The 27,216-nt window shown below is 42.7% G+C and overlaps 1 protein-coding gene across 17 annotated transcripts in view; it reads right to left on the bottom strand.

Annotated features, from left to right (window-relative positions):
- The window catches only part of LOC133632149 (calcium/calmodulin-dependent protein kinase type II subunit beta-like), a 231,670-nt gene that overhangs the window by 142,165 nt on the left and 62,289 nt on the right, over positions 1–27,216 (bottom strand). The gene's annotated exons all lie outside the window — the stretch shown is intronic.

Raw genomic sequence — 27,216 nt, 5'->3', positions numbered from 1 at the left:
AAAATGTGCCGTGGGGCCGTTAAAAAATGACCTGCGGGCCGCAAATGGCCCCCGGGACGCACTTTGGACACCCCTGCTTTATAAGGAAGTGCATCTGTCAACGAGACGCTGCTGACAACAGAATCGCCGCACTTCTGTCGTTGGTCATTTGTCATTTATCGTCGTCAGAGATCATGGAGCAGCCTCAGGCAAAAAGAAAGATTTCTGCCGTGTGGGAATATTTTGATCATATATGGGGGAAAAAAAGGTATTTGTGTTCATTTCCTTGTCGTTTCATTCTGTTCTCTCAAAAGTTTCCACTTGATCTATTACAATTCAAAATGATTCTTCGTTTACTATTCATATTTTCTGCAGTCACTAAATACTGACATCTGCTGGGCATTAAAAATCCCTACAGGCAACCTATGCAGTCACTAAATACTGACATCTGCTGGACATTAAAAATCCCTACAGGCAACCTATGCAGTCACTAAATACTGACATCTGCTGGACATTAAAAATCCCTACAGGCAACCTATGGACCGACTCAACTGACACTGATTTTATGACGTAGTATATACAATAATATAAACCAAGTCATTGTATTTCATTTAGGATTATTTCATATCCTCATTTAAATAAAAATATATTTGTATCTTTTTTAGATACAGTCAATAAATAATGTGAACATGTATCATAACATGGAAATCTAAGAGAACGTGTTGTGAATGACGATGCGTGTGGACTGGAAATTTTATTTTATTTTTTTTACACATTTTTATTTGAAAAAAAACAGTTTTTCCAACGTATTCAATTTTAGACGATTTCTTTGATTCATTGATGGAAACTTTTATTAGTAGATTGCACAGTTCAGTACATATTCCGTACAATTGACCACTAAATGGTAACCTGGGGGGGGGGGGGGGGGGGGGCGTGGTTAAGGGCGTGGTTAATAGGGGAGTAGTATATTTACAGCTAGAATTCATATATATATATATATATATATATATATATATATATATATATATATATATTTATTTATTTATTTATTTATTTTATTATACATATACCGTAATTTCCGGACTATAAGCCGCTACTTTTCCCCCTCGTTCTGGTCCCTGCGGCTTATACAAGGGTGCGGCTTATATACAGCCTGTTCTTCTCCGACACCGACGAAGAGGATTTGGGTGGTTTTAGTACGCAGGAGGAAGACGATGACACAATGATTAAAGACTGACTTTTCATATACCGGTAGGCTGGTTATTTTGATAACGTACAGGCGAGCACTTTGTATTACTTTGCAGCGTTGTATTATTTGTACTCTGCACGAATGCTGTTCGCCATGTCAAAGATGTGAAAGTTTGATTGAATGATTGAAAGATTTATAGTTAATAAATGGGACGCTTTGCGTTCCCAAACAGTCATCTCTGTCCCGACAATCCCCTCCGTGGTAGCAGGAACCCCTATATACTACGCTAATTACACATCAAAACCCTGCGGCTTATAGTCGGGTGCGGCTTATATATGGAGCGATCTGTATTTTCCCCTAAATTTAGCTGGTGCGGCTTATAGTCAGGTGCGGCTTATAGTCCGGAAATTACGGTAAATAAAATAAATACTTGAATTTCAGTGTTCCGGAGGCTATCCAGTAGATGGCAGCATTGTCCTGTTTAACTTCTCCGTTCATGAATGAGTATATCATTTCGGCCACCATGTTCAATGGAGAAGTCTGTTCTACAAAATGTACAGGCAACATACATACCCCTTCCCCTTCGAACTGTCCTGGATGAACTGAAATTCTTGTTTCCATTCGTTTTTGGAACTTGCAAGCGTATTTTTTCATCTTGCTCGTCGACGGCGTCGCCATGTCTGTAACTTCCTCGTTCTTCTGTTTCGTATCCTTGTTGTGTGCGCAGTTGTGCACTCTACTCTCTAAAAGCCGTAGATGTTATGACGTCATTGGGCAGGCAAGCTGTTTATATTGTGGGAAAGCGGACGTGAGAACATGTGGCCGCCAACCTAAAAAGAGTTTGACACCCCTGCTTTAGTTGATTTATAATGATTGTTTTTGTTTTGTACAGGAAACCACACACACGCCAACCAACAACTCATGCAAGTCTTCAATAGACAATTGAACCTACAAATCTGGACTTGGACAATCTATTATTTCTCCTGCACTCGCCTGAACGCATAATTGCTGTCCTGACCCGACACCCTGAAGTGATCGCAGATCCATTATAAACCAGTCATAGTCGTCACCACAGTGGGAAAAGAGAAGGTGGTAACGTCAGATAACCCGCCTCCACTTGCCCTCCCTGGTTATAGGGAACGTCGAGTCCTTGCGAAATAAACTTGATGATCTTCAAGGAAACAGGACTACAGAGACTGCTGTGTTATGGCATTTACGGGAGACGTGGCTTACCGTGGACCCCCCTCCACATCCCACACCCCGGATTGTAAATAATGTAAATAATTCAATGTATATACTCTGATGATTATCTTGTGTGATGACTGTATTATGATGATAGTATATATCTGTATCATGAATCAATTTAAGTGGACCCCGACTTAAACAAGTTGAAAAACTTATTGGGGTGTTACCATTTAGTGGTCAATTGTACGGAATATGTACTGTACTGTGCAATATACTAATAAAAGTCTCAATCAATCAATCAATCAATTAATACCAATATTTTGGTACTTTTCTAAATAAAGGGCCTGGGACCACAAAAAATGTCATTATTGGCTTTATTTTAACAAAACATCTTAGGGTACATTAAACATATGTTTCTTATTGCAAGTTTGTCCTTAAATAAAATAGACAACTTGTCTTTTAGTAGTAAGTAACCAAACAAAGGCTCCTAATTTAGTCTGCTGACGTATGCAGTAACATATTGTGTCATTTTTATTCCATTATTTTGTTAAAATTTTTAAGGACAAGTGGTAGAAAATGAACTATTAATCTACTTGTTCAATTACTGTGAATTAATTTCTGTTTCAACAGCTTATGTATTGCATTATATATATGTCTATTACACATAGAGTGAAGTATTTCAACCTCTTATTTTCAGCAATCTTGAAGATGATGGCTTACACGTGTTTAAAAAACTCAGAAGTTACTTTTTAGTGAGTTTATTTAGCATGCAGTTGCATTTCCAAGACACTAGATGGCAGGAGTGTAGAAGCCATTGAACGCTACACAGAGAGTAGTTGGAGAGCCACTATGAAGTTTGACAAGGTGTGTGTGTGTGTGTGTGTGTGTGTGTGTGTGTGTGTGTGTGTGTGTGTGTGTGTGTGTGTGTGTGTGTGTGTGTGTGTGTGTGTGTGTGTGTGTGTGTGTGTGTGAGATTAGGATACATTTAGGCAACATCATATGCAACAATATAACATGGTGTTCTGTAAAGGAATGGTTGTTGTTGAGTGTGTTGTACCACGGACACATTTGGGGGGGACACAGAAAAGTTCAGGAGCTCCCGAGTAAAGAGTCAACTAGAGTTGGTGTCTGTCGTCATTCTTAGTTGTATTCTAACACTAACATAACATGGTGTCAGAAACTTAGTGACGTTAGTGGTACGGTAGTAACGAGCAGTGTAACCGAGAAGATTACAACGAAAAAGAAAAAGACGACGTAAGAAAAAAAAAATAAAAAAAAAAATGGACGAACAACGGCAACAGTTAGCAGCGCTGCCTCAAGTGCCTCAATACTTCCCGCCAAGTAAATTTGACTTTTCGAAACCAGAGGAATGGCCAAGATGGAGTACGCGATTTAATCGCTATAGAATTGCATCTGGACTGGACAAGCAGTCTGAGGAATTCCAGGTGAATGCTTTTATGTACTCGGCGGGGGAGGAGGCTGAGGACGTTTTGAAGGCGCTGCAGCTAACGGAGGAACAAAAGAAGTCCTACAACGACGTCACGGCAGCATTCGAAAAACACTGCGTGAGTAAACGGAACGTGATCTATGAAAGGGCCTGCTTTAACCGGCGATGTCAGCAACCAGGCGAGACTGTGGAGTCCTTTATCACCGCCGTGCACACGTTAGCTGAACATTGCGAGTTTGGTACTCTGAGGGACGAGTTAATAAGGGACAGACTAGTTGTCGGGATCCTAGATGCGAGGCTGTCGGAGCGTTTACAGCTAGATGCAGAACTCACCCTAGAAAAAGCCATAACGCAGATCAAGCAAAGTGCAGCAGTGAAAAAACAACAGCCGGGGCTGAGGGGGGCAGAGCCGTCAGCAGGTCATGTAGAAGCAATAACAAAGAACCAGATGGGGCGAAAAGTTGAATACAATAAAACTCCCATGGAAAGAGTGCAGACAACAGGGTGTGGCAAGTGTGGGAACACGAAAAAACACCCATGGAAAGAGTGTCCTGCTCGTGATGCCGAGTGTCACAAGTGCCACAAAAGAGGACATTTTGCCAAAATATGCAGGTCAGCTAAAAGTGTGCACGACATCATACAGAGTGAGGAGGAGGAGTTTGAGTTTGCGTTCCTGGGCGAAGTGAGCTCAGAGGGAGAGGATGAATGGATCGGAATGCTACAGTTGAACGGACGAGAGCTGGCGTTCAAGCTGGATACGGGGGCTGCTGTCAACGCGATTCCCAGCAGTATCTACTTCAGAAAAATCCACGGGGCACTGCAACAGTCAAGAAAAGTGCTGTATGGCCCAGGGCAACACAGACTTGAGGTTGATGGATGTTTTAAAGGGGGTCTGACGGCAAAGGGCAAAACAACCAGACAGGATGTTTATGTTGTCAATGGACTGTCCAAGCCTCTGATAGGCCTCCCAGCGATCAAGGCCCTCGATCTGGTGCGGCGTGTTGATACAGTGGAAACACAGCAGAAGGACTTTAAAGCGCTGTTTCCCACTGTGTTCACCGGGTTAGGGAAATTAAAGGAGCCCTACACCATCGCCCTGGAGCCCGATGCAGTCCCCTACGCTCTGTCCTCCCCACGCCGCGTGCCTCTTCCCCTCTGCGACAAAGTCAAGAAGGAACTGGATCGCATGGTCGACATGGGTGTCATCTCCAGGGTGACACAACCCACACCCTGGTGTGCTGGCTTAGTCGTAGTGCCGAAGCCCAACGGCAAGATGCGGCTGTGCGTAGACCTAACCCATTTAAACGGGTGGGTTCAGAGGGAGAGATACATCCTCCCCGCTGTCGACCACACCCTGGGCATGCTGGCCGGGGCGAAAACGTTCACAAAGCTGGACGCCACCTCCGGCTTCTGGCAAATCCCGCTAGCAGAGGAAAGTAAGCTGATGACGACATTCATCACCCCGTTCGGACGGTACGCGTTCAACCGCTTGCCGTTCGGGATTTCCTCTGCACCTGAACACTTTCAGCGGCGGATGTTGCAGATGCTGGAGAGCTGCGCAGGCGCAGTGTGTCACGCGGACGACATTTTGGTTTACGGGGACAGCCAGACCCAGCACGACGAGAGACTCTGTCAGGTCCTGAAGAAGCTCCAGGAGGAGGGACTAACATTGAATGGGGAGAAGTGTGAGTTCAGCAAGAACAGCATCACTTTCCTGGGCCACCGAGTCTCCGTGGATGGTGTGACACCGGACATCGAAAAGATCAAAGCCATACAGGAGATGCCTGCACCGACGGACGTCGAGGGGGTGAAGAGACTCATGGGGATGGCCAACTACCTCAGCAAGTTCCTGCCGCACCTCGCGTCATACACACGCCCAATCAAAGACCTGCTGTGCGGAAAGAACGAGTGGTGCTGGGAAGCGCCACAAGAAGAGGCTTTCAAAAGACTCAAACAGGAGCTCAGCTCCACACAGGTGCTGGCTGCCTACTCACCGACAGCGGAGACGTGCGTGTCGGCGGACGCCTCATCCTTTGGTCTCGGGGGCGTCCTCACCCAGCAGCAGTCAGACGGAGCCTGGAGACCAATCATCTTCATTTCAAGAGGTATGTCAGACACCGAAAGACATTACGCTCAGATTGAAAAGGAAGCTCTGGCAGCTACGTGGGCGTGTGAGCGTCTGTCCTCCTACCTGCTGGGACTGAAATTCAGGTTGGAGACAGACCACAAGCCCCTAGTGCCATTGCTTAGCACCAAGGCTCTCGACGAACTCCCACCGAGAGTGCTGAGGTTCAGGCTGAGGCTTCTGAGATTCTGTTTCGATATCGTGCACGTGCCGGGGAAGAGCTTGATAACAGCGGACACGTTATCCAGGGCCCCAATCCAACACACCTTCACGGCGGAGGAAAAGGAGAAAGAGGCCGAGGTCAAAGTGTTCCTGGACGCCGTCACTCAGAGCTTCCCCGCTACAGAGCACCGTCTAAACGACATCGCAGCAAAGCAGAAAGCCGACCCAATCTGTGCGCAGCTGATCAGATACTGTGAGACTGAATGGCCTGAGAGACATGCGTTGCCCCAAGAGCTGGCTCTCTTTTGGCCTGAAAAAGGCAACCTCACCATGAATGGACAGCTGCTCCTCCGAGGCCAACGCATCGTCATTCCAGGTGAGCTGAGGGGGGAAGTCTTACAGCAGCTACACAGTGGGCATCAAGGGGTCGTTAAATGCCGAGCTAGGGCCCGCCAGGCGGTCTGGTGGCCAGGACTGTCGAGCCACATCAGACAGATGGTGGAGAACTGCAACACCTGTTCACAGCATCGTGCAGAGCAGAGAGAGCCGCTGCTGACGACAGCAGTGCAGGAGAGACCCTGGCAACGTGTCGGCACGGACTTGTTCTTTTGGAAAAATAGTACATACCTGCTAGTAGTGGACTATTTTTCACGCTACATAGAAGTAGCACACCTCGAAGTAGCTACTGCGGAGACAGTAGTGGCTGCTCTCAAGGACGTCTTCAGTCGCCATGGGACACCAGAGACGGTCTTCTCCGACAATGGGCCGCAGTACAGCGGTTCAGAGTTCCAGACCTTCGCCAGAGCATATGGATTTGCTCACGTCACCGGCAGCCCCAGATACCCACAGGCCAACGGCGAGGCGGAGCGGGCTGTTGCCACAGTCAAAGGGCTGTGGAAAGGAGGCGGCGACAAGGCCAGGGCGCTGCAGACATACCGCGCCACGCCGCTGGAGAGTGGCTACTCTCCAGCACAACTCCTAATGGGGAGACAGATCCGCTCTGACATTCCCCAAGTTCCCGCTGCACTTCGTCCTCGGTGGCCAGGCATTAGGCAGTTCCGGAAGGAGGAAAGGCGAGCGAAGGAGAAACAGCAGCGCCGGTACAACCAGCGCCACAGAGTCCGGGTCCTGCCGCAGCTGCAGTCAGGCCAAGAGGTTTGGCTGCCGAAAGAAAACAAACACGGGACAGTGGTGCAGAAAGCGTCTACACCGAGATCCTACATTATCAACACTGAAGAGGGCTCACTTAGGCGTAATCGCACACACATGCGCCCAATTCACAACACACAGACGCCTGACACACAAGACTACACAGAGCACACTCCAGAGCCAGGTAACTCAAGCACACCTGCACGCACCACTACAGAAACAAACAGACACGTAAATACTGATACAGACGCATCTAACAAGTACATCACAGCATCAGGCCGAGTCTCATGCCCTCCTAGACGTCTGGATCTTTAGGACTGTTGAGACAATGTGGTGTGTGTGAGAAAAAAAAAAAAAAACAGAAAGGAAAGAGGATTGTAATCTGATTCATACTGTTCATGTGCTTGAAGTTTATGGGATGTAAGTTGATCGTTTGAAAAGAAAAAGTAATATTGATTTTCAGGGTTATACAGTTTATATAAGATATATGTTTATGCACTAAGTGTGTCTTACAGAAAGATATAAGTAAGTAAGATTTCATACGGCAAATGTTTAGGTAATGTCAAGGGGGGCATTTAAAGAGATAATTTTAGATAACCATTGGCTTTGAAGAAGAGGTCAAACTTAAGGGGGAGGTGTTCTGTAAAGGAATGGTTGTTGTTGAGTGTGTTGTACCACGGACCCATTTGGGGGGGACACAGAAAAGTTCAGGAGCTCCCGAGTAAAGAGTCAACTAGAGTTGGTGTCTGTCGTCATTCTTAGTTGTATTCTAACACTAACATAACACATGGTATGTGTAATGTTATATAAAATATAATATAGTCTACAATATGTTGTAAAACAAATCTACAAACAAATGTACATGGACTATTAAAACAGTCTATTAGAAATGAATGTAGAAAAAGCACTAAAGAGCTGCTTTGAATACCGGGAAACCTACATCATGGTGTTCACCGAGACGTGGCTTCACCAAGGCGTCCCGGATTCTCTGCTTGACCTGGATGGATTCTCACTCATACGAGCTGACCGCTCTGACGCTTCCGGGAAGAGAAAAGGGGGCGGAGTCGGCGTGTACGTGAGTGACAAGTTGTGTAAACAGCTCACTGTGAAAAAAACCATATGCAGCCCCGACGTAGAACTGCTGTGTTTATCAATGAGACCTCACTACCTGCCTAGGGAGTTTGGCAACATATCATAGCCGCTGTTTATGTCCCACCCAGCGGCAATGCAGGCAGAGCTGCTGCGAGCATAGCAGAGTGCGCACATGAACAGCTGCAGCGCACACCCGGAGCTCCTGTTTTCTTTTTGGGTGACTTTAAAGGCCTACTGAAATGATTTTTTTTTTATTTAAACGGGGATAGCAGATCTATTCTATGTGTCATACTTGATCATTTCGCGATATTGCCATATTTTTGCTGAAAGGATTTAGTATAGAACAACGACGATAAAGATTGCAACTTTTGGTATCTGATAAAAAAAAGGCTTGCCCCTACCGGAAGTAGCGTGACGTAGTCAGTTGAACATATACGCAAAGTTCCCTATTGTTTACAATGATGGCCGCATGAAGTGAGAGAGATTCGGACCGAGAAAGCGACAATTTCCCCATTAATTTGAGCGAGGATGAAAGATTTGTGGATGAGTAAAGTGCAAGTGAAGGACTAGTGGGGAGTTGAAGCTATTCAGATAGGGAAGATGCTGTGAGAGCCGGGGGTGACCTGATATTCAGCTGGGAATGACTACAACAGTAAATAAACACAAGACATATATATACTCTATTAGCCACAACACAACCAGGCTTATATTTAACATGCCACAAATTAATCCTGCATAAAAACACCTGCGTGTTTGTTATGCTAGCTCCTAGCTCCTCTGCTAGCTCCTAGCTCCATAGAACACGCCAATACAATTCAAACACCTGATCAACACACACAATCACTCAGCCCAAAAGACCGTTCACCTAACCCAAGGTTCATAAAGCTTATATATTTTTAAAAAGTTACGTACGTGACGCGCATGTACGGTACGGTACGTGTTATGCTAGCTCCTATGCTAGCTCCTAGCTCCATAGAACACGCCAATACAATTCAAACACCTGATCAACACACACAATCACTCAGCCCAAAAGACCGTTCACCTAACCCAAGGTTCATAAAGCTTATATATTTTAAAAAAGTTACGTACATACGCAAAAAAAAGTTGCGCACATACGGTCAAGCGATCAAATGTTTAGAAGCCAAAGCTGCATACTCACAGTAGCACGTCTGCGTCTTTGTCATCCAAATCAAAGTAATCCTGGTAAGAGTCTGTGTTGTCCCAGTTCTCTACAGGCGTCTGCGTATCGAAGTCAAAAGTCCTCCTGGTTAGAGTCTCTGTTATCCGAGTTCTTCCATCTTGACTGCATCTTTCGGGAATGTAAACAAAGAAGCGCCGGCTGTGTACTGTTGTGGCTGACTACGTTCGAAAAATACATCCATTTCGCACCGACAACTTTCTTCTTTGCTTGCTCAGCTTCCTTCTCCATAATGCAATGAACATGATTGAAACAGATTCACGAACACAGATGTCCAGAATACTGTGGAATTATGAAATGAAAACAGAGCTTTTTCGTATTGGCTTCAATGTGGAAGGCATACCCGTGTTCGCCGGTCTACGTCACGCGCATACGTCATCCTCAGAGGCGTTTCGAACCGGAAGTTTAGCGGCAAATTTAAAATGTCACTTTATAAGTTAACCCGGCCGTATTGGCATGTGTTATAATGTTAAGATTTCATCATTGATATATAAACTATCAGACTGCGTGGTCGGTAGTAGTGGCTTTCAGTAGGCCTTTAACCATTGTAAACTGGAGACTGCCTTGCCGGGCTTTGAACAATTTGTAAAATGTGACACAAGAAATGACAAGATTCTAGATAAATGCTATGGCAATATAAAGGGGGGGATACTCAGCAAAACCAAAGCCCCCCCTTTCCAACTCGGATCACAACACCATACATCTAATACCCACATATAAATCTGTTTTTATATCAATTAAACCTGAGCATAAGACAATTAATGTGTGGTCAGACGATGCTATTGAGACACTGAAGTTGGTGTTTCATGTGCACAGACTGGTCCCTGTTCCAAGCACTAGGACTAGATGAGGCTACAGTAACTATAACGGACTACATTGAGTTTTGTGTTGGCAATGTGGTACCCAAGAAAAACATTGTAGTCTATCCCAATAACAAACCCTATGTAACAAAATAAATAAAAGACTGCATAAATAGGAAAAAGCAGGCCTTTAGAAGTAAAGACAGAGCAGGACTGTCAGTTGTCCAAAAAGAACTCAAACAACTTCTCACTAATGCAAGAAAACAACATAGGCAAACAATGGAACATCATCTCCAAATGTCAAATACAAAAACTTTGGGACACAATGAAATCAGTCACTAATATGAACCCTACAAAGAAACAAATCATCACCCTGGATGAGCAGCAAAAATCAAATGAGCTAAATGACTTTTATTTGAGATTCGACCATCAAAACTTCTCTCAGGAGTGTGACAGTGTTTTGCAGTCCCTGCCAGACACTGATGACACCTGCTGCCTGGAAGTCCACCCGACCAGCATCCGCCGTCTTTTTAGTAGAGTACGTACGGGCAAGGCCGCAGGCCCTGACGGCCTCCCAGCTTTTTTGCTCAAAAGCTGTGCAGAGGAACTGACTACAGCATGGTGTCCAACAGTCACTTAACACTCACACTGTTCCAGCTCTGTGGAAGAAGTCAATTATAACTCCAGTGCCTAAAAAGCCCGGTGTCACAGTAAACAACCACTTTCGTCCCGTAGCTCTCACTTCCATTGTTATGAAATGTTTTGAAAAATTTGTTGTGTCACTGCTCATGAAGGATGTCAAGCCAAAGTTAGATGTGTACCAGTTTGCGTACAAGCAGGGATGCAGTACTGATGATGCAATCCTTTGCACCTTGCACTTTATCTCCAAGCACCTTGAGAACACAAAAGCTTATGCTAGAATTGTATTTGTTGATTTCAGCTCAGCTTTTAATACAGTGCAAATTCACATACTCTTGGAGAAGCTCAAAGACATGGGTGTAAACTCCACCTTGATCAAATGGTTCCACTCTTTTTTAACAAACAGAACACAGCAAGTGAAGGTCAACAGAACACTGTCAGACACCAAACACTGCAACACAGGCGTCCCACAGGGTTGTGTTGTATCACCAACACTGTTTACACTGTACACCAATGATTGTAGGACTGTGCACCCTAACAATTATATGGTGAAATTTGCGGACGATACCGTGCTCCTAAGCCTTCAACACAAGGATACGGACCCCTCTGTGTACCAAGACGAGATAGACCTATTTATTAGGTGGTGTGATACCAACCATCTTATTCTAAATGTGACCAAGACACAGGAAATGGTTTTGGATCCGAGGAAATTGACTGACCACGAGCCAGTGGTCATCAAAAATCAGGAAATCACCCAGGTATCCTCATTATAAATATTTAGGGGTTCATATTGATAATCTTCTCTGCTGGAAGACACATATTGACAAACTGTGCAATAGACTGCAACAGAGGCTATATTTTTTGCGAATATTAAGATTGTACGGCGTAAGCAGCCACATCATGATGATTTTCTACCGTGCCATTGTAGAGAGCATCATTAGATACGGGATCACCTCATGGTTTGGCAACCTAACCGTTAAGCTAAAAAGCAAACTGGCCGGCATGCATAAAACGGCAATGAAAATCGTAGGGAGGAAAGAATATGAGCCTATACAGAGCATCTATGAGCAGGCACTTAGGAAAAAAGCTAAGAAAATTATTTCCAACTCACAACACCCACTCTTCCCTGAATATGGAACCCTGCCATCAGGGAGAAGACTCTGGGTCCCACTATGCAAATTTAACCGCCTTAAATTATCATTTGTCCCAGCCTCCATGAAGCTGACCAACAATGTGCAATAGAATGTTAATACATAGGTTAGCACTTTTTTAGCACATAGCACTTTAGCACATAGCACTTTAGAACTAAGCACTTTAGCACATAGCACTTTATCCATGAGCTCTAGTGCAATGCACACTGGTACTTTATCTTTATCTCCATACTGTAGATTTGATGCCTACATCAAAGTGCCACCTATGTCTATCAAGCTCCATGTTCTGATGTTTAAATGTTAGTTGTCTGGTTGAGGTTGTGTCTGTGCTTGTGTTTTTGTTCTGTTGTTTTTGTGTATGTTAAGAAAGCAATGATGCTCTGTGCCCAAGACAATAAAGTTGAACCTTGAACCTTGAACCTTGATCATCCAGCTGCAATATCATCCAACTGAAACATCATCCAACCGCAATATCATCAAGCTGCAATATCATCCAATTGCAATATCATCCAACTGCAATATCATCCAACTGAAACATCATCCAACCGCAATATCATCAAGCTGCAATATCATCCAATTGCAATATCATCAAGCTGCAATATCATCCAACTGCAATATCATCCAACTGCAATATCATCCAACTGAAACATCATCCAACCGCAATATCATCAAGCTGCAATATCATCCAACTGCAATATCATCCAACTGCAATATCATCCAACTGCAATATCATCCAACTGCGGCCACAAATGAGCATACGGGTGTTGCTGTTGGACAATTGTGTTTTTCCACTAACTGAGTCATCTAAAGAGCGTTAGTCCAAGTTAGGAGTTAGTTAGTGTTAGTGTGAGGGGAAAGGACAATAGAATAGTTATATAAGGAGTTAGTTAGTGTTAGTGTGAGGAGAAAGGACAATAGAATAGTTATATAAGGAGTTAGTTAGTGTTAGTGTGAGGAGAAAGGACAATAGAATAGTTATATAAGGAGTTAGTTAGTGTTAGTGTGAGGAGAAAGGACAATAGACTAGTTATATAAGGAGTTAGTTAGTGTTAGTGTGAGGGGAAAGGACAATAGAATAGTTATATAAGGAGTTAGTTAGTGTTAGTGTGAGGAGAAAGGACAATAGAATAGTTATATAAGGAGTTAGTTAGTGTTAGTGTGAGGAGAAAGGACAATAGAATAGTTATATAAGGAGTTAGTTAGTGTTAGTGTGAGGAGAAAGGACAATAGAATAGTTATATAAGGAGTTAGTTAGTGTTAGTGTGAGGAGAAAGGACAATAGAATAGTTATATAAGGAGTTAGTTAGTGTTAGTGTGAGGAGAAAGGACAATAGACTAGTTATATAAGGAGTTAGTTAGTGTTAGTGTGAGGAGAAAGGACAATAGAATAGTTATATAATTAGTTAGTTAGTGTTAGTGTGAGGAGAAAGGACAATAGAATAGTTATATAATTAGTTAGTTAGTGTTAGTGTGAGGGGAAAGGACAATAGAATAGTTATATAAGGAGTTAGTTAGTGTTAGTGTGAGGAGAAAGGACAATAGACTAGTTATATAAGGAGTTAGTTAGTGTTAGTGTGAGGGCAAAGGACAAAAGAATAGTTATATAAAGACAAAGTGTGGTGTATCCTGTTATGTACTTTTATTCTGAAAGAAAATGCCGTCACATCCAGTAAGCCTTGCGAAACTATACGCAATTAGTCGAGAGATGGAGAAAAAAAGGAATACATCAGTTTTGCCTGGGAATTGAACCAGCATCTTCTTCCTTACATGACCAGCAGAAACACACTTTTTATGGTGCAACATAAAACACATATAACACAAAATAGGTAATAAAATAACACAAAATAGAATAACATGATCTGTAACTGAGCTATCAGATCTTGTTATTGTTCATGTGCCTGATGGCCGAGGGGAAAAAACTGTTCAGGTGGTGTGAGGTGTGGGTCTGGATGGACCGTAGTCTCCTGCCTGAGGGGAGAATAGTTTGTGTCCAGGGTGAGAAGAGTCAGCTGTGATCCCACCCACACGCCTCCTGGTCCTGGAGGAGAACAGGTCCTGGAGGGATGGGTGTTTGCAGCCAATAACCTTCTCATGCGATGCAGTCGATGCTTGTCCTGGACTGTGGCGCCGGGGAACCACACGGTGATTCTCTTTGGCCCACAGAAACAAATAGAAACTTGTATTAGTCACCTGGAGACCCTCTCCCTGAAACCTAATAATCAGGTTAGAAATCCAGGGCTAATAATGGATTCAGACTTGAACTTTAACAGCCACATTAAGTTAATAACATCATCAGCTTTTTACCACCTAAATACATTTCCAAAATCAGAGGAATAATGTCTAAATCAATTGTAGAAAGACTAATCCATGCCTTTGTCTCCAGCAGGTTGGACTACTGTAATGGCCTTCTCACTTGGCTCTCTAAACGAGCTGTAAAGCAGCTGCAGTACATGCACAATGCTGCTGCTCGACTTCCGCCTGAAACCAGGACAGACACTGGATGCACTGGCTTCCTGTTGCTCAGAGAATATATTTTAAAACAGCTCTCCTTGTGCACAGATCTTCTCATGGTCTTGTGTCTCTGACATGTTAGAGACATATGAACCATCTAGATCTCAGGGAGTGGTCTCCTCCTGGTGCCCAGAGTCAGGACCAACCAAACTGTGTTTCAGTTTTAGGCTCCTATAATCTGGGACACTCTTCCTGAAGATGTGAGACGGGCCTCAACATTGGCAATGTTCAAATACAGGCTGAAAACACTTTTATTGATTTATTTGTGCATATGACAACTGAAAGTATTTAGTACACACTCTTTGATTGACTCCTGATTTTGATTAATTCTGATTGTTTTTATGATTGTATGGTCTAATGTCAATTTGAAATATGATTTTATATTTTTGTATTTGCCTTCTTTTAATTTCCTGTAAAGCACTTTTACTTGCCTTTTTTACAAATTCCACTCTATAAATAAACTTGCTTTGCCCTGCATTGTCTTTAAAGCAGGAATCGCAACCAAAGTCACACCCTTTTAAACAAGGAATGGTGATCATTTAAAAAAAAACCACGCTAACAGTAAACAGTGAATCAGAATCAGAAATACTTTATTAATCCCCGAGGGGATATTAAGATTTTTAGCACAATCCCATTCAAGAGCAGACAAAAGGTCTGCCAAATTCCGGTTGGATGATATAGCAGCTGGATGATATTGAATCTTGATGATGTTGCAGTTGGATGATATTGCAGTTGGAGATGGAGAAAAAAAGGAATACATCAGCTTTGCATGGGAATTGAACCAGCATCTTCTTCCTTACATGACCAGCAGGAACACACTGTGCCACCATAACAACTTAATAAGTGAGGGCACATCTGCCATTGTCTTCTAATCTATGACAGAGCAGGAAGCGGCTAGGAATATGTTTGATGTAAAATGAATTGCAATATCATTGATGAACTGACAATTTACATGCACCTCTTCCAAAAACAGGACCTGCCACGCATCACGGTGCCCTGCACACTGCACCTGTTCTGTGTTTAGGGCAAGGCGGGGCCTCTCACATCGCTCACACCCTCTCACCTTGATAACAAGAAGCCAGCTTTGATTCAGACGTTAAAAGTTTGAAGAAGAACAGGTTTGTGCTGTGTTATGTTTTTATGTTAAGTGAAAGCCAACACATCACCTGGTTCAGGCTGGCATGTTGTCAAGCAGTGATGTGTATCAGGTGTATCAGGTGGATGTAGTTTCTACAGGTAGTACATACAAAGTGTGAACACAAGTCAGTTGTGGACTCAACTGTACACAGAATATCCCACGAATAGAAAAAAATCATTGTCAATTTAATCAATTATTGTACTCTTCCTCTCATGTTTCCTGATTTAAAGTAAAATATTGTTTATTTAGCAATTCTTGCCATGTTTTAATGTGTTTGAATGCCACCACTTGGCCCCAAAAGTTAAATATGTGTCAAAGTCAAGGCCCGAATGAATGATCTATGGCCCACGGGAAGACATTTGATTAGACTTAGACAAACTTTAATGATCCACAAGGGAAATTGTTCCACACAGTAGCTCAGTTACAATGATGGAAAGTGTAAGGATGGAAAGGACAATGCAGGTATAAATAGACTAAATATAGCAATATGAAATATAACATATATACGAATATTTATGAATATATACATAATATGTGTACAGTATATTATATATATATAGGTTTGGTTGTTATCATCAGTCATCAACAATTGAGAACAGAGAAATGGACATTGAAACAGTGTAGGTCTGACTTGGTAGGATATGTACAGCAAGTAGTAGAGAGAGAGAGAGAGAGAGATCTTTGAAGCGCAGTTTTGGCCGGCCAACAGATCTCTTGCCAGAGGCAAGTTCGCCATACAGGATGTCCTTTGGGATACGTCCATCCTCCATACGGCACACGTGGCCGAGCCAACACAGCCTGCGTTGTCTGAGCAGCGTGAACATGGTAGGAAGACCAGCGCGTTCGAGGACCTGGGCATTCGTCACCTTGTCACTCCAATGGATGCAGAGGATGCGGCGAAGGCAGCGCATGTGGAAGGTGTTCAGTTTGCGCTCCTGTTTGGAGTATGTTGTCCATGTTTCGCTGCCGTAGAGAAGAATGCTGACAATGCAGGCGTTGTACACTGCCATCTTGGTAGGAGTTGTCAGCTTCCGGTTCTCCCAGACGCGGGTCGTGAGGCGCCCTAGGGTTGTGGCAGCTTTGCCGATACGTTTGTTGATCTCACCATCGAGGGACAGATTGTCACTGATGGTGGATCCCAGGTATGTAAATTGGTGTACGACTTTGAGTTGGTACTCATCGATTGTGATGGCTGGTGGAGTGTCCACTTCCTGACTCAGCACATTGGTCTTTTTTAGGCTGATGGTAAGCCCAAAGTCTTTGCAGGCCTGGGAGAATCTGTCCATAAGGCACTGGAGTTCTTGTTCACTGTGCGAAATGACGGCGGCATCATCAGCAAAGAGCATGTCCCGGATGATTGTCTCACGGACTTTGGTCCTTGCTTTAAGACGGGTTAGGTTGAAAAGTCGCCCGTCAGATCTGGTACGTAGATATACCCCTTCTATTGCAGTCCCAAAAGCATGTTTGATGAGCAGGGCAAAGAATATGCCGAAAAGGGTAGGAGCAAGGACGCAACCTTGCTTGACTCTGCTCTTAATGTCAAATGGGTTGGACATGCTACCCTCATACTGGATGGTTGCCTTCATGTCGTCATGAAAAGATCTAATGAGACTATGGAGCTTTGGAGGGCATCCAATCTTGGGTAGGATGCTGAAGAGCCCTTCTCTGCTAACCAGGTCAAAAGCCTTGGTCAGGTCAATGAAGGATATGTACAGGGGCTTCTGTTGTTCCCTGCATTTCTCCTGAAGTTGGCGTAGAGAGAATATCATGTCCACTGTAGAGCGCTTGGCGCGAAAGCCGCATTGAGATTCCGGGTAAACGCGCTCAGCAAGTTTCTGAAGGCGGACAAGCACGACACGGGCATAGAGTTTCCCTACGATATTCAGGAGGGAGATGCCCCTGTAATTGTTACAGTCGCTCCTGTCACCCTTATTTTTGTAAAGGGTGACAATCTTGGCATCTCTCATGTCTTGCGGCACGGCTCCCTCTTTCCAGCACTGGCAGAGGACATCATGCAAAGGCTGCAGGAGGGTGTCTTTACAGCGCTTGATGAGGTCTGGGGGGATGCCATCAGTACCAGGTGCTTTGCCAGTTGCTAAGCTGTCGATCGCTTTGTGAAGTTCAGCAAGTGTTGGTTCAGCATCTAATTCCTCAATGATGGGCAGCTGTTCAATAGCATCAAGGGCTGAGGCGACGACAGTGTTCTCTCTGGAATAGAGTTCTGAATAGTGCTCTACCCATCTGTCCATCTGCTTGCCCTTGTCAGTGATAACTTCCCCACTGGTGGTCTTTAGGGGGGCTGTTTTGCTCTGTGTTGGGCCCAGAGCAGTCTTGATGCCCTCGTACATCATCCTGATGTTACCAGAGGTAGCTGCAGACTGGATGGATTCACTGAGTTGTTGCCAGTATTCATTGGCACAATGTCTTGCAGTCTGTTGCACTTTGAATTTAAATTTTCCATTTAACTTCACCAGTTTTAGATTATTTTTATTCAAAATCGCTGAATTTTCACATTTACCGTTCAAATACTGAGAAGAGACGGTGCGGTGATCAGCAGCCAGTTGAGGCACGTCACTCAGTTGTGCCTCACCATGGATTGCGCAATGACTCGGCTAACTGCTGGCCTGCTGTGCAGTGAGAGCGTATTGCTATACGAATTATATTATACATTTCCATAGTTTAGTTAGCTGAGGTATATAATGTACAGTGTATTTTGTCAACAACTGTATGTGTGTAACGTATTTCTTGTGCTGAGCAATCATAAAACTGCTGCGAAAACGCACTGGCTGAGGCTCGCAGTAATCCCGCCTCCTGGTGGTAGAGAATGCACCCCCGCCGTAGAATGCACCCCCTGACGGGAGTGTTATATCAACTAAAGCCCACACTTAAACTTTCCACGTGCAAGATTGAATCTATTTAAAAAAGTTATTTAATAAGAAGCCAAAAAGTGCAAAAACAATAATGTTTGTGTTGGAGGAGTTGTGAATGACTGCTGGGCCACAACATTAGGTACACCTGCGGACTGCAGCACGGATTTCATATTTCATTCATTCACAACTCCTCCAACACGAACATTATTGTTTTTGCACTTTTTGGCTTCTTATTAAATTAGTGAATGTATATGTACAGTATGTGTATATGTATGTTTGTACAGTGAATGTATATGTACAGTATGTGTATATGTAAGTTTGTACAGTGAATGTATATGTACAGTATGTGTATATGTATGTTTGTACAGTGAATGTATATGTACAGTATGTGTATATGTATGTTTGTACAGTGAATGTATATGTACATGTATGTGTATATGTATGTTTGTACAGTGAATGTATATGTACATGTATGTGTATGTGTATGTTTGTACAGTGAATGTATATGTACGTGTATGTGTATATGTATGTTTGTACAGTGAATGTATATGTACAGTATGTGTATATGTATGTTTGTACAGTGAATGTATATGTACATGTATGTGTATATGTATGTTTGTACAGTGAATGTATATGTACAGTATGTGTATATGTATGTTTGTACAGTGAATGTATATGTACAGTATGTGTATATGTTTTAAATAGGTTAAAATTCAATCTGCACTTTGTTAGAATATATAACAAATTGGACCAAGCTATATTTCCAACAAAGACAAATCATTATTTCTTCTAGATTTTCCAGAACAAAAATTTTAAAAGAAATTCAAAAGACTTTGAAATAAGATTTAAATTTGATTCTACAGATTTTCTAGATTTGCCAGAATATTTTTTTTGAATTTTAATCATAATAAGTTTGAAGAAATATTTCACAAATATTCTTCGTCGAAAAAACAGAAGCTAAAATGAAGAATTAAATTAACATTTATTTATTATTCTTTACAATAAAAAAAAAAATTTACTTGAACATTGATTTAAATTGTCAGGAAAGAAGAGGAAGGAATTTAAAAGGTAAAAAGGTATATGTGTTTAAAAATCCTAAAATAATTTTTAAGGTTGTATTTTTTCTCTAAAATTGTCTTTCTGAAAGTTATAAGAAGAAAAGTAAAAAATTAAATGAATTTATTTAAACAAGTGAAGACCAAGTCTTTAAAATATTTTCTTGGATTTTCAAATTCTATTTGAGTTTTGTCTCTCTTAGAATTAAAAATGTCGAACAAAGTGAGACCAGCTTGCTAGTAAATAAATAAAATTTAAAAAATAGAGGCAGCTCACTGGTAAGTGCTGCTATTTGAGCTATTTTTAGAACAGGCCAGCGGGCTACTCATCTGGTCCTTACGGGCTACCTGGTGCCCGCGGGCACCGCGTTGGTGACCCCTGGTCAGGATGGTTCGCTTCCCCTTTGGTCCAGATGACACGATGTCAAATATTTCCAAAAACTATTTGAAATGTGGACTCGTCAGACCACAGAACACTTTTCCACTTTGCACCAGTCCATCTTAGATGATCTCGGTCCCAGAGAAGCCGACGGCGTTTCTGGGTGTTGTTGATAAATGGCTTTCGCTTTGCATAGTAGAGTTTTAACTTGCACTTACAGATGTAGCGACCAACTGATATTACTGACAGTGGTTTTCTGAAGTGTTCCTGAGCCCATGTGGTGATATCCTTTAGATTGATGTCGGTTTTTGATACAGTGCCGTCTGAGGGATCGAAGGTCACGGGGAGTGATTTCTCCAGATTCTCTGAACCTTTTGATTATATTATGGACCGTAGATGTTGAAATCCCTAAATTTCTTGCAATTGCACTTTGAGAAACGTTGTTCTTAAACTGTTTGACTATTTGCTCACGCAGCTGTGGACAAAGGGGTGTACCTCGCCCCATCCTTTCTTGTGAAAGACTGAGCATTTTTTGGGAAGCTGTTTTTATACCCAATCATGGCACCCACCTGTTCCCAATTAGCCTGCACACCTGTGGGATGTTCCAAATAAGTGTTTGATGAGCATTCCTCAACTATATAGAATAGAATAAAATAGTTATATAAAGACAAAATGTGGTTTATCCTGTTATGTACTTTTATTTTGAAAGAAAATGCCGTCACATCCAGTAAGCCTTGCGAAACTATACGCAATTAGTCGAGAGATGGAGAATGGGAATTGAACCCGCATCTTCTTCCTTACATGACCAGCAGGAAGACACTGTGCCACCATAACAACTTGCTAAGTGAGGGCACATCTGCCATTGTCTTCTAATCTATGACAGAGCAGGAAGCGGCTAGGAATATGTTTGATGTAAAATGAACTGCAGTCTCATTGATGAACTGACAATTTACATGCACCTCTCCCAAAAACAGGACCTGCCACGCATCACGGTGCCCTACGCACTGCACCTGTTGGTGTGCCTCTCACATCGCTCGCACCCTCTCACCTTGCTTCCAAGAAGCCAGCTTTGATTCAGACGTTAAAAGTTTGAAGAAGAACAGGTTTGTGCTGTGTTATGTTTTCAGTCTAGTGAAAGCCAACACATCAGCTGGTTCAGGCTGGCATGTTGTCAAGCAGTGATGTGTATCAGGTGTATCAGGTGGATGTAGTTTCTACAGGTAGTACATACAAAGTGTGAACACAAGTCAGTTGTGGACTCAACTGTACACAGAATATCCCACAAATAGAAACAAATCATTGTCAATTTAATCAATTATTGTACTCTTCCTCTCATGTTTTCCGATTTTAAAGTAAAATATTGTTTATTTAGCATTTCTTGCCATGTTTTAATGTGTTTGAATGCCACCACTTGGCCCCAAAAGTTAGAATATGTGTCAAAGTCAGGCCCGAATGAATGATCTATGGCCCACGGGAAGACATTTGATTAGACTTAGACAACCTTAATGATCCACAAGGGAAATTGTTCCACACAGTAGCTCAGTTACAATGATGGAAGGTAAGGATGGAAAGGACAATGCAGGTATAAATAGACTAAATATAGCAATATAAAATATAACATATATACGAATATTTATGAATATATACATATGTGTACAGTATATTATATATATATAAATAGGTTTGGTGTTATCATCAGTCATCAACAATTGAGAACAGAGAAATGGACATTGGAACAGTGTAGGTCTGACTTGGTAGGATATGTACAGCAAGTAGTAGAGGAGAGAGAGAGAGAGAGAGAGAGAGAGAGAGAGAGAGAGAGGAGAGAGAGAGAGAGAGAGAGAGAGAGAGTGAGAGAGAGAGAGAGAGAGAGAGAGAGAGAGAGAGAGAGAGAGAGAGAGATCAGAAGGCATAAGAAAAAGTGTCTACAGAAGGTGTCAGGTATTTGGCAGATATCATCTATTGCTGTATGGCGAGTGATTATGTAGCTGGATGGAATGCGGAATGAAGGAGTGCACACTGCGGGAATAGTATTATCTTCTAAGTTAGTATTAGAACCAGCCCGCAGGCCACAGCCGCCTGCTGCAGTTTTGCACGCACCAATACTCCATCAGTGTTGGCGCTAGGAATTTTCAAAAAGTCATGAAAATGGGGTCCCACAGTAAATATTTGGGTGCCACTTTTTTAAATAAAATAATAATAATGATGGATTAGATTTTATATCGCACTTTTCTATTGTTAGATACTCAAAGCGCTCACAGAGAAGTGAGAACCCATCATTCATTCACACCTGGTGGTGGTAAGCTACATTTGTAGCCACAGTTGCCCTTTTTTGTAACCATTTTGCAAACAAATGATAAATGTATACATTATCCTGTTATATCTCACATTCTATATTGTGTCTGGAAAAAGGTTGTCCTAAATGTTACTTAAAGGCCTCCTGAAAGCCACTACTAGCGACCACGCAGTCTGATAGTTATATATATCAATGATGAAATCTTAACATTGCAACACATGCCAATACGGCCGGGTTAACTTATAAAGTGACATTTTACATTTCCCGCCACACTTCCGGTTGAAAAAGCCTTCGGAGGATGACGTATGCGTGTGACGTAGCCCGGGGAACAGAGGTATGCCTTCCCCATTGAACACAATACAAAAAAGCTCTGTTTTCATTTCATAATTCCACAGTATCTGGACATCTGTGTTGGTGAATATTTTGCAATTTGTTTAATGAACAATGGAGACTGCAAAGAAGAACGTTGTAGGTGGATCGGTGTATAGCGGCTGGCTGTAGGCAACACAACAAGGATTACTCACTTGGATAGCAGACGCGCTAGCCGATGCTAACCGGCCACCAGGTGAAGTCCTTCGTCGCGCCGTCGATCGCTGGAACGCAGGTGAGCACGGGTGTTGATGAGTAGAGCAGATGAGGGCTGGCTGGCGTAGGTGGAGCGCTAATCTTTTTATCATAGCTCTGTGAGGTCCCGTTACTAAGTTGCTAAGTTAGCCTTAGCGTCGTTAGCAACAGCATTGTTAAGCTTTGCCAGGCTGAGATCTATTAACCGTGTAGTTACATGTACACGGTTTAATAGTATTGTTGATCTTCTGTCTATCCTTCCAGTCAGGGATTTATTTATTTTGTTTCTATCTGCATTTGAGACAGATGCTATCACGTTAGCTCATGCTAAAGAGCTTCGTCGATGTGTTGTCGTGGAGATAAAAGTCACTGTGAATGTCCATTTCGCGTTCTCGACTCTCATTTTCAAGAGGATATAGTATCCCAGTGGTTTAAAATACAAATCCGTGATCCACAATAGAAAAAGGAGAGAGTGTGGAATCCAATGAGCCAGCTTGTATCCTAAGTTACGGTCAGAGCGAAAAAAAATATGTATTTCACTGCATTCTAGTCCGTCACTCTAACGTTCCTCGTCCACGAATCTTTCACCTCGCTCAAATTAATGGGGTAATCGTCGCTTTCTCGGGGCCGAATAGCTCTAGCTGCATTGAAAACAATAGGAAATATGAGGGAGTGAACAACTGACAACGTCACGCTACTTCCGGTAGGGGCAAGGTTTTTTTTTAATCAGAGACCAAAAGTTGCGAACTTTATCGACGTTGTTCTATACTAAATCCTTTCAGCAAAAATATGGCAATATCGCAAAATGATCAAGTATGACACATAGAATGGATCTGCTATCTCCGTTAAATTTAAAAAAATCATTTCAGTAGGCCTTTAATTCATAAAAAAAAAAAAAATACAAAAGAAAACCATTTTATGCATATGTAAATGTATTCAGTTATAAACATTCACTTTCTTCTTTCCTTCATGGATCTAAAATTTACCGCTGCCGGTATTTTTTCTATATTTTCAGAATGTGTTTTGTTCTATTTTTGGCCAAAGTAAGACAAAGAAAACATTCTGAAGTTGTCTTTATTTTTTAGTTTTAAATGCCCACGTGTGCACAGATTTTCCTCCTTGCGGCCCCTGAGCTAAAATGAGTTTGACGCCCCTGATCTAGTGGTACGCCAAATAATCACTTGATTATTTAGGGTGCTGGGATCAGCTGTGCCAGCTGAGAGCTGCAGCCAAGACTACGCCCAAAACACGGCCACTCTCCCACAGACACACACTGAGACAACAGACACAGACAGAGACTGTGACACATCAGTGTTGGCGCGAAAAATGTTCTATTTATTTTAAGTGGACCCCGCCTTAAACAAGTTGAAAAACTTGTTGGGGTGTTACCATTTAGTGGTCAATTGTACAGAATGTGTACTGTACTGTGCTATCTACTAATAAAAGTCTCAATCAATCAATCAATCAATTAAAATACTTTTACAGTAGTGTTTTGTTTACCTATATCTAAACACAGTGTTACTGATCAAAATGTGTGTAATGTTACAAGCAGCCAAATATGTTAAATTATACCTGTTAAATAAAACCTCTGCCTGGGTTGAATAGAAAGCACTGGCTGGATGCCAAGTGTAGTTTTGGTGATTGCAACTCGCTATGCTCCTCCTACTACTTAAATACGTCATTACTCAGTTGCACAAAACACATGTGCCTTGCAGAAGAGCGTATGAAACCATTGCAGCCTGTGAACGTACATGTATGTGTGCACTACATACTTCATTCACCATCACGTCTGATGGTGAATGTCAACTGGATTTGGAGGACATGATGGATCATTCTGCAAAGATGTCAACTGTGGAAGAGCAGCAGCAGTGTTGTGTGTGTTTAGAGACGTGCAAAGATCCAGTGTCTCTCAGCTGTCATCACTGCTTCTGTGTCCACTGCTTGGACACACTCAGAGGACAACATGCAAGCAAGACATGTCCACTTTGCACAAGGAGAGCATCATTCGAACTACCACCGTGGAACAACTTTGTTTTGGAGACAAAGGAGGACAACCTGGCGCACAACCAAGACGGCCGACATTCCAAGTGAAATGTCAAGGGGATTTGTGGATGCTGTCGAGGCAGGAAGTCAGGCGCAACAAAGTCTAACAAGTAAAGAATTGTCTGGACTTGTCGAGTTGCTGCGGCCAATAAGGAAGTCACAACAATTGTCGAGAAATGGACAAAAAAAGGATTGACATTACGCAGTGGATCCTGCAGTTGGGTGCAAAAGCATGTTATTGTGGAGTTGAGTTGAGTTTGTGTTTATTTGGAACATGCATGCATACAACATGATATATCACACTTTCCAGTTTCTCTTGTTGGAAAAGGAGTAGGAAGAAGCAGAGCTTATTTAATCCTACCCCTTTTCCTTCACATAGCAGTTGCTAAAACTTTTTTTTTTAACTTCCTGTTCTCAATTTATTCACAATATACTCCATAAGTAATCACATTAAAAATAAATAAATACTAATTAGTGAAGTAAGTTATATTTCATATGGTGAGACAAATAAGATTATTTAGAAAATGAATGGATGGTTGAAATTAATTCAGAATGTTCATCATGGTTCTTCTTCTTTGTACTTTGTAAACACTTTAAGTTTGAAGAGTTTTCTTGAAGTGGATCATATTAGTACATTGTTTGATTTATTTGCTTAATCCATTCCATCATTTAATTCCACATACTGATATACTGAAGGTCTTAATGTCAGGTGTGTCACTGGCAGTTATTCCTATTTTTAAGTTTTTCCTCTGTGTGTTTTATTCTTGTCAGCGCTCTTATTTTGGTTCAGTTTCCTGCTTGTCTACCTGAGCGCTGTTTCCCCTCAACTGCGGCTGATTGGCAGTTGAGGGGTAGCTGGTTCCTGATTCCTGTATTTTATTTTTTATATTTTGCAAATATTTTTATTGAATTTTACATGCATTTTATTTTTGACATTAAAAGTCATGTTTTCCTGCATCAAGCCTGCCATCTCTGCATCTTGGGGTTCGTCACCAACAATTCCTGACAGAATACTCCAGCCAAATACGAACCCTGTGTAGATTTCTATGGCGGAGAGGCTTAACAGGATCCTGGCGCTGATGGCCGAATCGAGGAGAAGTTTTCAAGCTCCCTCCCACCCATCCCTGTCGTCTGTGGGCATCTTTGGGGATGTTTTAGATCCGTCCCTTGAGAGGGGGGCTATGAGTAGCTGTGCAGCTACTTCTAACTCCAGTGGATCTGCCGCAGTTGCCGCCATCCAGCCCGGTGGGCCGACATACGCCGCCATCCACCCGGTGGGCCCTTCCAGGCCGGCAGACGAGCCGCCTGCTCCTCTGGCTCAGCCCATGCTGGCAGATGAGCCGCCTGCTCCTCTGGCTCCGCCCAGGCCGGCATTAAGTGTTGTACATGCGTGAAAATGTTTTAAATTATGTTTTTCTCTAAGATTATATTCCTCCTCTTGTTGAGAAGAATTGTTGTATATTCTCAAGTAGCAGATTGTAATTTGCTTTGTGCATAATTTTAGCTGTTTGCAAATTCACCATGTTGTTGAATTTCAGTAATTCGATTCAATGAATAAATTGTGTATGTGTTATTCTAACTGATCTTTTTTCGTAACACGGTTAGTGAATGAAGTGTACATGGAAAAAGGAGCATTCAATAATCCTTCTGTTGATTTTAAGTTATAATTACTGCACAGTACTGCAAAACAAAGTATAACACGCTAAGCCTGGGCTCCTGGAGAGGGGGTCCAGACTGAGGCCAAGGTGAAAAAACAAAACTCATAGCCATAGCACACATAAACGTGTGTAAGAGGGAAACATCAAAGAACACAAATAACATTAAAAGAGCAGAGCTGATGCAACCAGCCGCTTCTACTGGCCACTGCAGTGTTCCATGCCATCGTCTGCTGGGGTGGAGGGAGCATGGCCAGAGACAGGAGCAGACCCAACAAAGCAACCAAGAGAGCCGACTCCACCTTTGGCCGCCCACCAACTCTCGGCCAGTGTCCAGTCCGCATGGATGAGCGAGGATGCGTCCAAGGAGACCGAGGTGTCCGATACCTGCTCATTCAGCCAAGACACCGTGAAGCTTGTCCGTCCCGGCGCTCAGTGCCAGCTCCGCAGTCCTGTCTCTTCATCCGCATCTCCTCCAGTCTCTCCAAACAGACTCTGCTGTGGCAGAGACCCAGCAGCTGGTCTCCATGCCGAAAGGCTCCCGGGAGGTCATGACAGTCAAAGGAAAAAGTCAATCAATCTTCTAACA

This window comes from Entelurus aequoreus, linkage group LG17 (genome assembly GCF_033978785.1).
Source record: "Entelurus aequoreus isolate RoL-2023_Sb linkage group LG17, RoL_Eaeq_v1.1, whole genome shotgun sequence".
Taxonomy (NCBI): Eukaryota; Metazoa; Chordata; class Actinopteri; order Syngnathiformes; family Syngnathidae; genus Entelurus; species Entelurus aequoreus.
The sequence above is the reverse complement of the archived record's forward strand: the minus strand, read 5'-3'. Positions and strand labels throughout refer to the sequence as shown.